The 16,019-nt window shown below is 42.9% G+C and overlaps 1 protein-coding gene across 4 annotated transcripts in view; it reads left to right on the top strand.

Moving 5' to 3' along the window:
* The window catches only part of MGMT (O-6-methylguanine-DNA methyltransferase), a 147,943-nt gene that overhangs the window by 34,493 nt on the left and 97,431 nt on the right, over window positions 1–16,019 (top strand). The gene's annotated exons all lie outside the window — the stretch shown is intronic.

Below are 16,019 nucleotides of genomic sequence, written 5' to 3'. Positions count from 1 at the left end.
TCTAAAACTGAGAAAAGAGTTGATGCCAGTGTCTTTTAAAGACATACAAATATAGAAAGTTATGTTAACGAAGAGCACATGAGGTTTGGCTATGCTGAGGAGCAGAGCATGGTACAGAAGTGGCACGTGTGCGCCGAGAAAGGAGCAAGCATTATCACACCTCCTTGGGCAGAGCAACCCTGATCCAGCCAGCATTGCTTTAGTATGTGGTGCAGTATCTGTTCTGCTCTGTGTGGGCTTTCCAGCTTGGTTGGAGCAGTGTGGCCAACCCTGTATCTTCTGTTCTCCTGGGCCTTGTAGGTGTGTCAGCAGCAGTATGCTGGAGGTGGCTGTGGTAAGCCTCTGTCAGTCATATTTGTCAGTATCTAAAGGGGGCCTCCAAGGGAGATAGAGAGGGATTCTTTGTCAGGGACTGTAGTGATGGGACAGGGGGTGATGGGTTCAAACTGAACGAGAGGAGATTTAGGTTAGATCTAAGGCAGAACTCTTCCCTGTGAGGGTGCTGAGGCGCTGGCACAGGGTGCCCAGAGAAGCTGTGGCTGCCCCATCCCTGGCAGTGTTCAAGGCCAGGTTGGACACAGGGGCTTGGAGCAAGCTGCTCCAGTGGAAGGGGTCCCTGCCTGTGGCAGGGGTTGGAGCTGGAGGAGCTTTAAGGTCCCTTCCAAGCCAAACCATCCTCTGATATGATTCTGTGATACTGAAGTGAAGGAGCAGGTGAGAGCATTGGTCTGTTGCAGTGAGTTGAAACCAGCCCTGTCTTGCGGGGCTGTTTGTGACGGCACCAGGAAGGCTGGGAAGCCAGTGATGGTAATCCTCTTGGGACAAGAGGGTGCCTGCAAAGACCTGTAGTATCCTCTGCAGTGGGGTGGCGTGTCCCACCTGGTGGTAGGTAGCCTCTTTGGTGTTCTAGGGTGGTAATAAATTAGCAGTTAATGTCAGGTTGCACCATCATTCCCTTCCCCTGGGAGCCTAATAACACCAGGTTCAACGTTAAACCCCTCAAAGCAACAGGGGTCCTTTGTTCAGACAACTTTATGATGTAGTGGTTTCAATAGGGTTATCTTCATGGCATCAATGACTGAAAACCCTTATGGTGGCATGCTGCAGGGCTTTTACTCCTGGCTGGAGGATACAGGTTTTAGGGCATGGAGATATAGGTGGCTGTGCTCGAGAGTGGCTGTAGCTACCAAACTGTCCAGATGAGTTCCTAAAATGTCTCCCTGCAGATGAACATCAGCTACAGGCAGCTTTATCTTATCCACCTTGTCATGGAAGCTTCAGACAGTGCAGCAGGATGAAGCATCCCTCTGTGTACAGTAGGCATTAACTATTTTGTGAGGATATCTGAACTTTGAAAGTATTTCTCCATATGTACAGCTTTGTACTTGGAAGAGGGTTGAATATTGACCTAATTTGTCTTTTAAAAGGACACAGAGTTTTACTAGAATACTTATGCTATTGAACTAGACAAATGCAGGTACTATTCCTTTGGTAGTCGGTGCAGAAGGTTGATGTGCTCTAAGATTTACTGTGCATCACCTTAGCCATCATTCCCATAAGTATTAATTTTAACTCCACTAATAAGAAACTGAACAAAAGTGGAATTATGAGTTCAGTAGTATTCTATGAAAGGTCAGTTGTTAAAAAGGCAGAGCCTGACATTCTGTGAAAAAGGTGCCTTCATTAATCATCCTGATAGGATAGCAGAGGATATTCTTGACCAATACCCGTGAACCGCACTGTGCAATGCTTTGGGAAGGGATGCTTAATTCTCTGTGTAAAAACAAGGATTAGGTGAATGAATGTGGAATGCCCTTTTTTTACTACTGTAACGTTGCTATTTCCTCAATTAAAGTTCTAGAAAAATTAATGGGGACTTCTATTTCTCATTATTTTCCAAGTTTGTTAATTTTATAGAAGCATCTATTGCTACATGACTAATTCTTAAAACTTAGTTCCTAAGAATATAAATGCACTAATACCAAACACCAATATTAATGTAATTTATTAAGTATTTATGACCTCTTTGAAGTGTTCTCTTATTATATTGTTTAAATGCACAGCTCTGTTTCACCATAATTCATCTCTGTAAATCCTGAATGATTACTCCTGTATGAACCTAAGTTTTAATTGCCGTAATGTTTTCCTCTGTAAAATTATTACATGGAATTTGGTCTTGGTTTTTTTTTTCCTTGTCCACCACAGTGATGGCAATTTTAAAGTTAATACAAATTATATAAATTATTAACTGCTGGCCTAGTGGAACATTAATCAGTAGAACATCTTTATTGTGACTGTTCCTGACAGATTACGTTCACCATGATGCCCATTAATGCACCGTATTGTAAGAGGCGATGTCCATTACAGAATCCCCTTTGTTACTGGTGTCAGGTCTAATTCAGGGCAGCAAATCTCAGTCCAAGCTGAATATGCTTTTGATATTGGGTGGGAAAAATCCTATTTTGGAGCTGAGGGGCCTCACCTGTTTAATTCTTTCCAAGTTATTAGTCTGTGGAGCCAATTCTCTAAAATGCAAAGTCTGCAATAGTCTTTTTCCCTTTAATGTCATAATTTTGCATAATGGCTGTTTGTGCTACATTGACTAGGTCCATGGATTGCTTAACATAAGTGATTACATTTTCCTTTGATTATAAACGCCCTCCATTAGAAATACTGTACAAAAACTTGTAAATGATTTGTTGTTTAAGCTTTCTACTTCATTAGCTGCAATATACACTTTACAAGAGTCATTGTCTAAGAGTTAGTAATATTTGTAATGAGCTGTATAATATGGGCCCTTTTACTAAATTTAAAAACAGATGGTATCTGTTAACAACAGTTTATCATGCAAATTGAACCCGAGCAACAACTCCGTTCAGTGGTTATGTTGCTGTAGGCCAAATCGCGGTGTCTTGGTTATTTGATGTAGTAGCAAAAGGAAGTAATTGTTGTTTGAGACAGATGCAAACTAACCACGGCCAAACCTCCCCGAGAAGTAGAAATTCGAGCCTTCTTCTCTCTATGGAAAGCTTTAGTTTTTCTTTCAAGCCTTTAACACACCCTTTGATATTTAGTTTCGGGATTTGTCAGTTTTGCACCTCGCAGCGGATTTTACAGTTACATCCTTGTGATTTTTCTCATTTAAGTTACGAAGCAGCTGTGAATGAGAATTTCCCTTTTGTGAGGACCTGCACATATTGATCTGAACCACCGGAAAGATCAGAGGATGTAATATACACATTTTTCTTCCAACTTTGAAAACGAAAGGAAAATTGGATCATATTAAATCGGCAGTCTTGAAATTGTACTATCAAAAGAATCCTCTTACGCTGTATATTTGTTGCTAATCCTGCATGGGGAAGACTTTAACGTTGAACTAGAGTCCCCATTTGTAATGCTGTTTTTTCCCCTCAAACTCTACAAAATCAATGTGTTTTAATTCAAGGCTTTCTGAGCGCTCTAACTTCTGCTCCTAGAAGAATGCAGGTTTAGTTTTATATGTCAGTGTGCTGGAGTTAATGCTGAAAATAGGCAAAATCTGACCACTTGTCGTGTGGTTTGTACATTCTTTTTCTATCCTGTTGATGAACAGGAGGTGATATGATGGGAAGCAGAATGTGCCTTTTGGCTTTGTCAAAGGACATGCTTGATAATCCCAGTAAGGATCCCGATTAAAGCCAGGATCATTCCCATGTGGAGAGGAGCATGGTGGGTAGGCAGCTAGGTTGTGGTGGGACCATGAGGAGCCTTCTCTCTGCTAGAAAGAGGAATTTGTCTAGACGCAGCATGTTGTGAAGGCTGGAGATGATCACAGGCAAAATGCTATGAAGAGGAGGTTCATGTTTTCACTGCTCTCTGCGTGTGGCTTCGGGGTTGATTGTTTGGTTGGGTTTTTTCCATATAATAGGCCATCTCCTCCAGGGATGTTGCAGTGCAAGGCTCAGAAATAGCAGTTCTGCTCTATCACTAGGCTTCCTAGGGGCATAATCAGGGAGAACACCAGTATATACTTGAGCTTATCACTGTGTTACAGCAGAATGGCATGTGAACATCCAGTTTTCACAGGGTCAGAGCATGGTTTGTGTTGGAAGGGAGCTTAAAGCTCCTCCAGCTCCAACCCCTGCCACAGGCAGGGACCCCTTCCACTAGAGCAGCTTGCTCCAAGCCCCTGTGTCCAACCTGGCCTTGAGCACTGCCAGGGATGGGGCAGCCACAGCTTCTCTGGGCACCCTGTGCCAGCGCCTCAGCACCCTCACAGGGAAGAGCTTCTGCCTAAGAGCTCATCTCAGTCTCCCCTCGGGCAGGTTAAAGCCATTCCCCTTCTCCTGTCACTACCTGCCATTGCTGTTTTCCTTTACTGAGCAACAAGTTGGGTGCTTGTCCTTCAATAGCACTGAAATCTTTCTACTCCCCATATGAAAGGCGCTTTGGTTGGTGCACGCTGGAGCACACCTTTCTTGGTGAGCTCTGCAGACTGCAGGGTCCTATTTTTAGCTGTGCAGCCTGAGCTGTACTGTTCTGAATCCTGGCCTGTGAAAGGAACGGAGGCCACGGTACTTGTGATTCTTTAAGTCCATTCATCTTCGTGCTGTAGCTCTCAACTGCAGTGTTGCTTTCAAATGTTGTGAGCCTAATGATCAGACCTTTCCCGTCATCCCCCAGTAATACTTGTACGCTTCCCTGCTTGGTCTCCTTCCACTGTAACTCGGTTAAAAATCATCTTCCCTTCAACGCTGTTGTTATTCCAGAAATAGTGCTAAGGAGATCATGGTGCTGGGTTGCCCCAGTCTGGTAGTTGATGGACAAAGCAGATGGGTTCCTGTGTTCTGGGTAGAATCATAGAATAGTTAGGGTTGGAAAGGACCTTAAGATCACCCAGTTCCAACCCCCCTGCCATGGGCAGGGACACCTCACACAAAACCATGGCACCCAAGGCTCTGTCCAACCTGGTCTTGAACACTGCCAGGGATGGAGCATTCACAACCTCCCTGGGCAACCCATTCCAGTGCCTCACCACCCTCACAGGAAAGAATTTCCTCCTTATATCCAATCTAAACTTCCCCTGTTTCAGTTTGAACCCGTTACCCCTTGTCCTGTCACTACAGTCCCTAATGAAGAGTCCCTCCCCAGCATCCCTAGAGGCCCCCTTCAGATACTGGAAGGCTGCTCTGAGGTCTCCACGCAGCCTTCTCTTCTCCAGGCTGAACAGCCCCAACTTCCTCAGCCTGTCTTCATACAGGAGGTGCTCCAGTCCCTGATCATCCTCGTGGCCTCCTCTGGACTTGTTCCAACAGTTCCATGTCCTTTTTATGCTGAGGACCCCAGAACTGCACACAATGCTCCAGGTGAGCTCTCACAAGAGCAGAGCAGAGGGGCAGGATCACCTCCTTCGCCCTGCTGGTCACGCTCCCCTTGATGCAGCCCAGGATACGGTTGCTTTCTGGGCTGCGAGCACACACTGAAGCCGGCTCATGTTCATTTTCTCATCAACCAGCACCCCCAAGTCCTTCTCCTTGGGCTGCTCTGAATCTCTTCTTTAAAGATGTGTAGGTTGTTCCAGATGTGTGAGCATGAAGGAGCTGAGGAGGAGAGCATAAACTCCAGCTGACCCCCCTGGATTGAGATTGGGCTATACTGTGCCTGATGTATGCTTAAGGAGTTCCTACTGGTGTTCCTTGATCCTGCCCTTTAAAATGATGTTCTCTACTTTTTGAGTTCTAGAAGACAACTGATTGCTTGAGGTGGTTCTGTGCAGCTTGGCTGAGGGATGAGGCAAGTCCTTTCAGTCAAGGCATGACTTGGTGCCTTAGGAACAGCTCTCAAAGAGAGCTTAGGGGACTGGACTATGGCCTGTAAGAGATGCTCTCCTAGACGTGAAGCAGGAAGTCAAGCTATTGAGTCTTGAGTTTTGAGCTATAGGAAAGCAATGAAGCCCTTCTACCTCTGCGCTCAGTTTAGTCTCTTCATGTGTGAAAATACCTCAGTCCCTTTCACCATGCATGGTGGGAGAGCCCCAACCTCTGTGCCACTGCAGAGCATTCCTGACCCCTGTGAAACACTTCTCTAGTGAATCACATGTCAAATGGCAGTGGTTTGTCTGCCCGCATTTTGGAGATAGACTGTTTGTACTTGGGGTGCACATGGACTAACAGCACTGAAACACCTCAGCACTGTCTGTCTGAGGGTAATAGCATTTTAAGTGAGAAGAAGCAAAACCTCTGTTTCCCATGATGGAGCAGGAGTGAATCGCGTCACCTCTTGACTTGAGTTTCCATCTGCTGAGAGCCCTGACAAGGCCAACTGCAAATCCAGTGCATTGATGGCTGAGGGATGGGGCTCCATGCACAATGGTGTTGCTCTCTGTTTGTTCACTGAGTCTGTTTCATGTTAGGTCAGCCTTTACTTTGAGAAGGATTTGAAACTAGAGCCCTGCATCACTAGGGCTTTGTTTTAGGTTAACCCGCGGCTAACAATGACTAGAGATAATGACTAAATTATGGTTATTTGGTATCTTATATAGTTTATGGGCCAAATTTTCCAGTTTGCAAGTGTTCCTACCCACCAGGGTCTCTGAAATGGCACCAGATTCTGCAGAGGTGGTGGAAGGCCAGGTTGGATGGGGCTTGGAGCAAGCTGCTCTAGTGGAGGGTGTCCCTGCCCATGGCAGGGGGTTGGAACTGGATGAGCTTTAAGGTTCCTTCAACCTAGACCAGTCTGTGATTAAGATGATTTGCCTGGATCAAGTGATGGATTGTAGAATATCAGGTTGGAAGGGACCTCAAGGATCATCCGGTCCAACCTTTCTTTATGTTTCTTCTGTGCTTTCTCTACTTTCTATACTTCTTTGTTCACTTGGCCTCTTGGGATGTCCTCCTTGTTTTGTCTCATCTACCCGCACTGTGATTTGGCCAAGTTTTGTGTTTTATGGTGGTTCTCAGCCCTTTGTGGTTGGCTTATGCCATCGAGTCCCCTTCCTCCCCTGCAGGTGATGGGGGGGGTGAGGTGGAGACTGCTGGTTTATTCCAGTCATCCATGAACCAGGAGGCTTTAGGCTCTCGGAGGAAGGATGGTGCTTCTGAAGTAGTGGTATTGGAACTGAATGGTTAATTTTGGATGCGGCATGAGCAACTGGGCAGTCCCTGCTCTCAGCACTGTTGTTGTGGAGAACGTTTTGCATTGCCTTGCGTTCCCTTTGCCCCCTTGCCAAAGCAAATACAAAGGTATGTGTTATGGGTGCTGTGTTCCCCTTGTGCCCCCCAAAACTGGAGGAGGATCTGTGGTACAAAACGGGGAGAGGGCCAATCTCCCTGCTGTAAAGCCACAAACCAGGCAGCCCTATTCAGTGAATAAAAATGGGAAATACATTGAAGTCTAGATACAGTATCTTTGTAGTAATAAAAGCAGTAGTACAGATTTACTGGTGAAGGAGTTTTAACTGTAATACTGTGGAATAGTAGGTTATTTTGTGTTCAAGAGCTACATTTATCACAAAAATGATGATATACAAATCACTTCCATATCACAAAATGTTCTTGGTCAAAATTGGCTTGAGGCAAGTGATATCTTCGAGTAAACAGTATATGAAGACCATATCTTAAAATGATAGATCACCTAATTTTGTTCTGACAGAGGTTTTTGCCGCAACAAACATCTGTCACTGAAATACCAATTCAGAGATATGGAAGCCAAATTGTGGAGGTTTTCTAGTATTTGTCGCTCCTAACTTAAGAACACCACTGTTAGTTCTGCAGATATTTGTAGATAGTCAGCAGCTTGTGGTTTAAACACCTTAAAGTATTCAGTTACGTATTTTTAAGAGACGTAAGGACCTTTAAATTGCAGATTAGCAGCTTCTTAGAAGTGCTGAGCATTGATTCGGAGGCGTAAATGCAGAGCTCGTGTGTTGCGGATGCTGCATAGAAATCCCATGTTCTTAACGTGTAGCTGCTGTTGCATAGGAGAGTTGGAGAATATTGGATGAACTGAGTTCACTGTTATAAACCGTATGTTTAGGACAATTATGTAGACAATTGATGTAAAATACCGAGGCGTCGTTGCCATTTTGGTGGGGTCAGTGTGGGGCTGGCAGCAGCAGAGTTGGAAACCAGATTGCCTCATATAGGGTATTTGTTAATTCCTGCTTTTCAGAGGGATGCAGTTCTCCAGGACTGTGTCTTTAGGGAAATTGTGCCCTATATGGAGCTTGTTAGGACCTGCGGGAGAGATGGATCTGTTACTGCAGAGGGTGTGAGTACTAAACACTTGTGATCTGCCCTTTGAAATCAAATTTCTGACCCTGGTCTACAGCTGAATATAAAAGAAGCTTCAGAAATTGTAATTTTGTCTCGAGCATTTAGAGCTGTGATTACATTTTATTTGGTTGATAGGTGCTAGGGGTATAAATGCAGTCAGAATATAAATATCTATTGAATATATCTCTCTCTTTCAACACTAGCAGTTATTTGTATGGGTGTATAGCTAGCACCTCACAAACTCAGGAAAACAATGTAAATGCACTACTGAAATGAGTTTTTTAAATGTAGTTGCTGTTGACTTGTGGTAGGAAAACGAAGTTTGGCTGCAAACTACCAACATTCTGGGTTATTTTGCAGGCAGGATGGAATGGCAAATACCAGGTCCTTGGAGGAGAAGAGCAGTTGCTAAGTCATGAGATGATAGCCAAATTAGTGTTAGACATCTCATATTTTAGCCTAAATGCTTTCAGCACTATTGATGCTTCTTTAACTTGCTGCTAACAAGAATGTCTTTACCAGTGCAATTTGCTTAAGCCCCATTTAAATACATACTGGCCTTGGCACAGGGAAACCTTCTTCAGTGTTAAAATGCAAACAAGCAACCAATACATTACTGTTGGTACTTCAGTTGTTTATTCCTATTAAATGGTACTGTGATGAGGTGTGAAGTCTGAAAGGTTTGTAAGAGCTTTGTTTGTGCTTCAAATACACAATTTAAGTTAAATTTCTTGAAGTAAAACTGTTCTATTTAAATTTCTCTGGCTAAACATAGTGTGAAAGTGGAAGCCCAATTTGAGCTAAGAAAACCATAGAGAATAAGTGAGACCCAGAAGCTGAGTTTTCGTACCTGATTTATCAGTCCTCATAATTACTTAATGCTTTTTGCTGCATCATTTTATATGCAGTCTTCAAGAATATATGCCCTTGATTTTGGGGACATGCTGGTCTGAACTCATAGAATCCTAGAATAGTTTAAGTTGGAGGGAACCTTCAAAGCTCATCTATTCCCACCCCCCCTTGCAATGAGCAGGGACTTCTTCGACTAGATCAGGTTGCTCAGAACCACATCCAGCCTGGTCTTGAATGTCCCTAGGGGCCACGTTAGCAAAGCAATAGTAACCACTCAGTGAATTCAAGGTGGTGTAAAATCACTGCTAGTTACTAATAGCAATTCTGGAGAGATTAATAGGCTAATGGCTGTCAGAAGATCTTGTGCAAGAAAGAAGTATTTTTCTTTGAATTACAAGTAATCTAAAGCATATTTAGAAGTCAGCTTGCATAGTATAGTATACACTATATATACATATATAAAACATAATACACTATATACTGTATATAATGTGTATATAATATGTATATATAATATATATGTATTGTATGAATACATGCATTCGTATTTATTGTATACATATACACATTATGTATACATAATATATACATATGTATGTATATATTATATAGCGTATTATATGTATCTATGCACATGTATAATATGTATATGCATATACCTTATATGCATATATATACCTTATATGCATATATATACTTTATATGCATAATATAGTATATAGCATAATCAAGTGGTGTATATTACAGTTAAAGAGTTTTAAAACTTGAAATTCTTTTTTGGTGGAAAATGTAACATGAAATCAGGGAATTATTAAGTTTATTATTTCCCTATAGCTTTCTAAAGATCATCCCTTTAAGCTGAACACCACCACTGCTTTAATTCCAGGTAATGTCTTAGGACTTGTTTCATTTGGACCTAAAGCTGATGAGCTATTTATCAGGGTTCCCTGTGTGATACTGAGGAAGATGATCCAGTTACATTTCATGAGGTGCAAATTTAAATGTATGAGACTTTATCTGCCCTGCTCCATCAGGGAGGTTGATGTCCCTGTTCCACAGGTGATGGAGCGGCAGGGCGGGAGTGGGGTGGACCTGCTGGCCACGCATGCGTCCACGCTGGGAATGGCGATGGGAAGGCAGCGGTTGGATTTTCCTCCCGTTGCCAGGTGCAAACCATCAGTCCTGGGATCAGACTGGGCTGCGAGAGCAGTGGGCTCCGGAGAAGGGAGGAAAGGGTTAAGGAATTCATAAAGAAATGAAGGATCCTGATATTAAAGTGGGGGGGGGGAAATGTGGGTGAATGACATATTTTTTTACACACCTCAACTGTCAACATTTCTAATCAAATCATCCAGCCTTCTTGCTTCTTAAATGATACAAGCAATATTTCCTGTAATAAACACCCCTAAGTCTAATGAGAGGCCCTAAGGCAACTTCAAATGTATGAATTCATTATAATTGAACAACATAATCTGCAGGGCAAAGATGCCTGCTACCCAGTCTTTTAACTTCGCCCGGCTTGGGTGTTCTATGAAAAATGTTCTACATTTTGTTTACAATGTATTGCTGCTCTTTGAAGTATTGTATGTTCCTGTAGTACATAAGATGGGGACGCATAATGGAGGGAGAATCAAGGAGGCAATCTTTCATTTTGGTCTGGTATGAAAAATTCAAAAGACTGCAAACTCTACCCAGAGAAATTTTGCAAGCATATTATTTTCCGATGTTTCGATCAATTTGTCTGTCAACCATGCTGAGAGGTGGAAGGGGCCAGCAAAAGCAATTTAGCTTGTGAGGTCCAAAATAGAAATGTTTTAGGAAACCTTGTCACACGTTGTTTTTTTCATATTAGAACCGCCGTGGGTTTTATTTGCTAGTCATATTATGAAGAGAAATTGGTATCAATCACCTAAATCACCTCTGAATATCTGAGAGAACTGTTACTTTTGTGCATATAAATAAGGGGGGGGGGGCAATATTTAAATGAAGCTTTTAAAGCAGAGCAAAACCTTTGGGTAGACAACAGGCTCCCTACTCGGGTTTTCCCATTTAAAGATGATCTTGTGCATTTTAATTGATAGGACCCAAGTGACATCGTATGGAATTGTCTCGCATACGAACATATTGACCTCTCCCTGCCTTTAATTAAGCTCTGATTGCTTTATGATAAGTTTGCTGGGGGACTGATAGGTGTGCCAGCCCGTGTGTGTGTGTATGTGGCTGTGTAAGGCAGCATATGTGCAGGAGGGAGAAGGGAGTTCTCTCATTTGGGGGCTTCCCATTTGTTTATATGATAAATACAGCTCCTGTCGCTAGTGAGCCTGTGCTGATGCGGCTGCAAACTGCAAGTTTAGTGGCAAACAGCAGCTTTTGTTCAGTCCCCATCCACTGAGCTTCACTGACGCTGGAATGTTGCCGTTTGACAAGATGATGCAGAGGAAGTTCATTTAGGATGCTTGGTGAAACTTTAGTTTTGGCGCACTAGAATGATGGGTAAAACCTGTAATAATTCCATATTAAATAGTTTATCTATCACTAACCCACTGTGAAGCTGAAAGACATCAGAACTTTTGTTTTAGCGGCTTGTGATTTTATGTATATATATATATGTGTGTGTGCCTGTGCCTGAGTGTATTTATAGGGTTTGCCAACATTGCTAACTGCAAACATGAAGAGTCTTTTTGAAGTGGATGATGGCGAAAAGCAAAGAACAGCACTAGCGTTGCAGGCCAAAGAGGGGTTTCAGTTTGTTGGTCTGCTGCATACCCCTTTCTTGTCTTGGAGCCCATCTGCTGCCACTTCCAGGACTGGGAAGGTGCTTCCCAACAGACCTATGAGCCTGTGACCCATCAAAGGCATGTGGCTGGCCAGGTGAGAGCAAGACATGGGTGAGCTTTACACGGAAGCAGATCGAGAGCTGGGTGCTCTGAGCGCCCTCATGTCAGAGGGGACTCAGGTAATGCAGGGAAAGGAAGTTGTGTGGTTGGCTGTTGAGGGCGTTGCATTGGGTTGGCCATGAGGGGAGCATGACAAAAATAGAGGTGGTAGGAGAGCTGTATTGAGTAAGAGGTTTTGGAAGAAGCTATGGAGACCTGTTTGGGGGTGATTGGGTGGTCAGAGTGGGGTGAAGGAATGTGGGTTTCTCAGGATTGAATTGTGTGAACAAGTTAATGTATGGACTTTGGAGAGAGACTTTTTACAAGTGCATGCAGGGTAGGCCAAGGGAAACGGCTTTAACCTGCCCGAGGGGAGACTGAGCTGAGCTCTTAGGCAGAAGCTCTTCCCTGTGAGGGTGCTGAGGCGCTGGCACAGGGTGCCCAGAGAAGCTGTGGCTGCCCCATCCCTGGCAGTGCTCAAGGCCAGGTTGGACACAGGGGCTTTGAGCAAGCTGCTCTAGTGGAAGGGGTCCCTGCCCGTGGCAGGGGTTGGAGCTGGAGGAGCTTTGAGGTCCCTTCCAACCCAAGCCATGATTTGGGGAAGTTGTTTTTCTTTTTATTCTAGCGTTTACAGTGAGTAAGAAAGGATGAGTCAGGATTTTCTCTGAGCTGGTTGAGTTATCAGTGTCCCTTGCAAAGGACAAACTCATTGTGCCCTTCTTAATGGAAGACAGGATGAGAAATCTGCTTTGTTCCTGTCGTTAATGACCAGAACAGCACTGGCTGCTATCAGGCCCTCTGCCACTTGTGTAAGACAGTTAGTACAGGTCCTAGGTAATGGTTTAGCTTTTCAGTTTCATATCTCAGATGAGCTCATCAGCTGCTGGTTGTTTGTAGCCCTGTTTATAGTCTCAAGCTCTGTAGCCTGCTGCTATCTGTATCCTTGGTTTTTTAAGCTACCTCTGAAGGAGACCCTTAATGTCAATGGCTCTCATGACTGTGTGGTAGAGATTGCTGAGAAATCCCCCAATTATACTCTTCCCTTCTGATCAGAGGCTTGTACCCTTAGGGATAAAGACAGCCCATCTCTTCCCTTTGTCTTTGATTTTTCCCAAGAGGAAAGACTTCTGCTGTTTCCTTTGAGAGACTCTGCTGTGGCTTAGGCGATCTTTGCCATGCTGCCACTGTACACAGATGCAGGGATTTTTGTGCTATCATTCCTAACTCCTTTATATTGCCTAAGTAATACTCCTTGAGCTATTCTATGGTTCTATAATTGGAAAGTATGCATTTTTGAAAGATATTAAATGGCTTAATTACCACATTTACCTACTGTTTGCTAACATTGTGTGCTGCATGTCACATCATGTTATGCTGGTACCTTCATTTAGTTTTCTCTTAAATCAGGTCTCAGCTTTGATTATCTTTGCCCTGTAAATTCTAGAAATTGGAGTTATTCAGAGAAGTCAAATAAATGGATTACTTCAGCCCAAAGTTCTATGCAGGGTGGTGGGAAAAAGATGTACTTTATTAGCCAAATATGATGGTCTTTGGGTTTGGAAAGATTAAATTCAAGATGATTTGTTAGGGAGGTCTGTGTAGTTACTTGTAGCTTGTGTCATGCCTAGGGATTTATTGCTGTTGTGATAAATATATATTCTTCAAAATAAGCTGTATTTTCCCCATTCCAAGCACACAGATGTGCGTGTTGGAGTGGGGAACAGAAGTTTAGTGCTTTCAGTATTCTTTGTATTGTGCTTTAGAACAGTTGTGCTTTGGAGCTGAATGTTCCTCTAACAAATCGATACATTTTTTTCTGTACACCTTCAGTTTTGGAGGACTTGTTTTCACTTTCCTTTGCATTTATCTAGTTAATTATTTTCTTGTGTCTTTACACCTCTGGTATTAGAGATCTGAGTATCCTGGAATTCAGAAATGGAAAATGGCCTCTAAACTTTCTGGTAATTTAAGCATCATCTGAAATATCTTTGGGCTTTTCCTACTTGTCTATTAAAGCTACTGATGTGTCTCGAGAGCCCTTCACCCATTTCATGTTGTAGCATGGTCAAACTGGTCTTTAAACTTTGCTCATGAAGGAAAGCCAGTAATAAAAACTTGGATGGGGTAAGGCCTTTGTGGAAGAACTTTTGCTTTAAGAAACCCTCTGTAATCTAAAATAGTGTCTTCACCAGGTTTTCAGGGTTTGCTGTCTCACCTGAATACTTAAGTATTGCTTATGTAGACGAGTATTTGGTCTGTGAATGTTGTATCTCTGCATACATCTCGTATAGATACGGAAAAACTTTGAGAACTATGTGGCTAATAACAAGTAATGTTGGCCTCTAAGAACATGAAAGAATAGGTATTGGATGGAAGTGTAAAGCTAACAATGACAGTCATCTAGAGTCGAAGGCAGGGACTAGATCATCAGCTTTACTCTTGCTTAGGGTAGAACACAGATGTGTACATTCTGCTCCCAAGGAACAAGAGATGGGACAAGAGGAAACAGCCTCAAACTGCACCAGGGCAGGTTTAGATGGAGCTGAGGAACAATTCCTTCTGCAAAGGGTGCTCAGGCATTGGAACAGGCTGCCCAGGGCAGTGATGGAATCACCGTCCCTGGAAGTGTTCAAAAGCCATTTAGATGAGGACCTCAGTGACTTGGGTTGGTAGTGATCTTGGCAGCACTGGAGTAAAGGGTAGACTTCATGACCTTAAAGGTCTTTTCCAACCCAGCTGATTCTATGGTTGTGTGAATATTAGATGTTAAAATATTGAATCTTTCTCAATTTGTAATTGGGGAACAACAAAAATGTGCTTTTCTGTCTCCACCGCCTGGCAGGAAGGATGTATTTTTCTGCCCAGTATTGAGCTCAGTGAGGCTCAAATTTCCCTTTTCTGTGCATGATTTTTATTATTTAATAATTTTTTCTAGATTTTGTTTTGTTTTTACAAAATATTGGTTTATTGAGAGATGTGTTACCCTCAATTGACATATTGACATTTCCAGGAACTGTGGTTATTGTTTGGAGAAATACAATCCTACACTGACAGATTCCTATCATTATTTGGAACCGTTGCTGAGGGTTAGTGAGACAAGTCTCATAAATAATGAAAGTGAATCATATTGGGGAGAACAGCAGCGAGAAACGGTGAGTGCAGTGCTGACACTAGATCATTTCTGCTTGGCCATGACATCATGTGGTGTCAATGTCATGTGTTACAATGGAGGCATCAACTTCCAGTATTGAAACCCTGTTATATAGTTGGTAATTAACTCGTAGCACTAACTACCCATTGGAGTAATTAGCAGTAATAACCCTATAGTAATAGTGCAGTAATAACTCTATGCATCTCGCACCCAGCTCCCTCCCTGGAGCAGCACACAAGGATGCTCTGGCCATGTAAGAAACGGGCATGAATGTGGAATATTTCATACATAGACTTACATTCTGGCAATGTAAATGTATTTTTTTCCTCCGTAGTTTTGCAGACTTTATTATTTGACAGCTGTGGAAGCAGTTTCACACTGGACTGCATCTGATTTACAGTTTTACACTGAGCAATTGGCAACGAAGGTAAAAACGGGAAACAGGGCCGGTTCTGGAGGAGTTGCATAAGGCAAAGACTTGTCAACCCAATCATGGCTTGACCTGGTTTTGGGATGTGGGTCTCAAGTTAGCAGAGAGCTCTAATTAACCTCCTGTTAAAATAAGTTAAATCATTTCATGTACTCCGAGGTAACAAATTTCTGCCTGCTGTTATTTCTGGAAGCAGGTAAGTTGACTATCAAATGCCCTTTGCATGCTAGAAATGTGATTCCATTATTATTTAACCTTATTCCTACACTGATGACGCCCCTGTATGTGCTGTGAAAATGCCAGGCTTGAAGAGAGGCTAACATACATTGCCATAATTATTTTAATGAGAGAGAATGGAGAAGATGGTTCTCTGCCATCTGTCAACAGAAAGCGGTCATATCGCATGCTGGATTTATTCACTTATAAATTGTTCTTCAGTACTGAATACTGAATTCTCC

This window comes from Pezoporus flaviventris, unplaced genomic scaffold, assembly GCF_033815535.1.
Source record: "Pezoporus flaviventris isolate CSIRO_AGI_PZ_B2104156 unplaced genomic scaffold, CSIRO_AGI_Pfla_v1 ptg000129l, whole genome shotgun sequence".
In the NCBI taxonomy this organism is placed as follows: Eukaryota; Metazoa; Chordata; class Aves; order Psittaciformes; family Psittacidae; genus Pezoporus; species Pezoporus flaviventris.
Note: the sequence above shows the minus strand (reverse complement) of the source record. Positions and strands in the feature narration are given on the sequence as shown.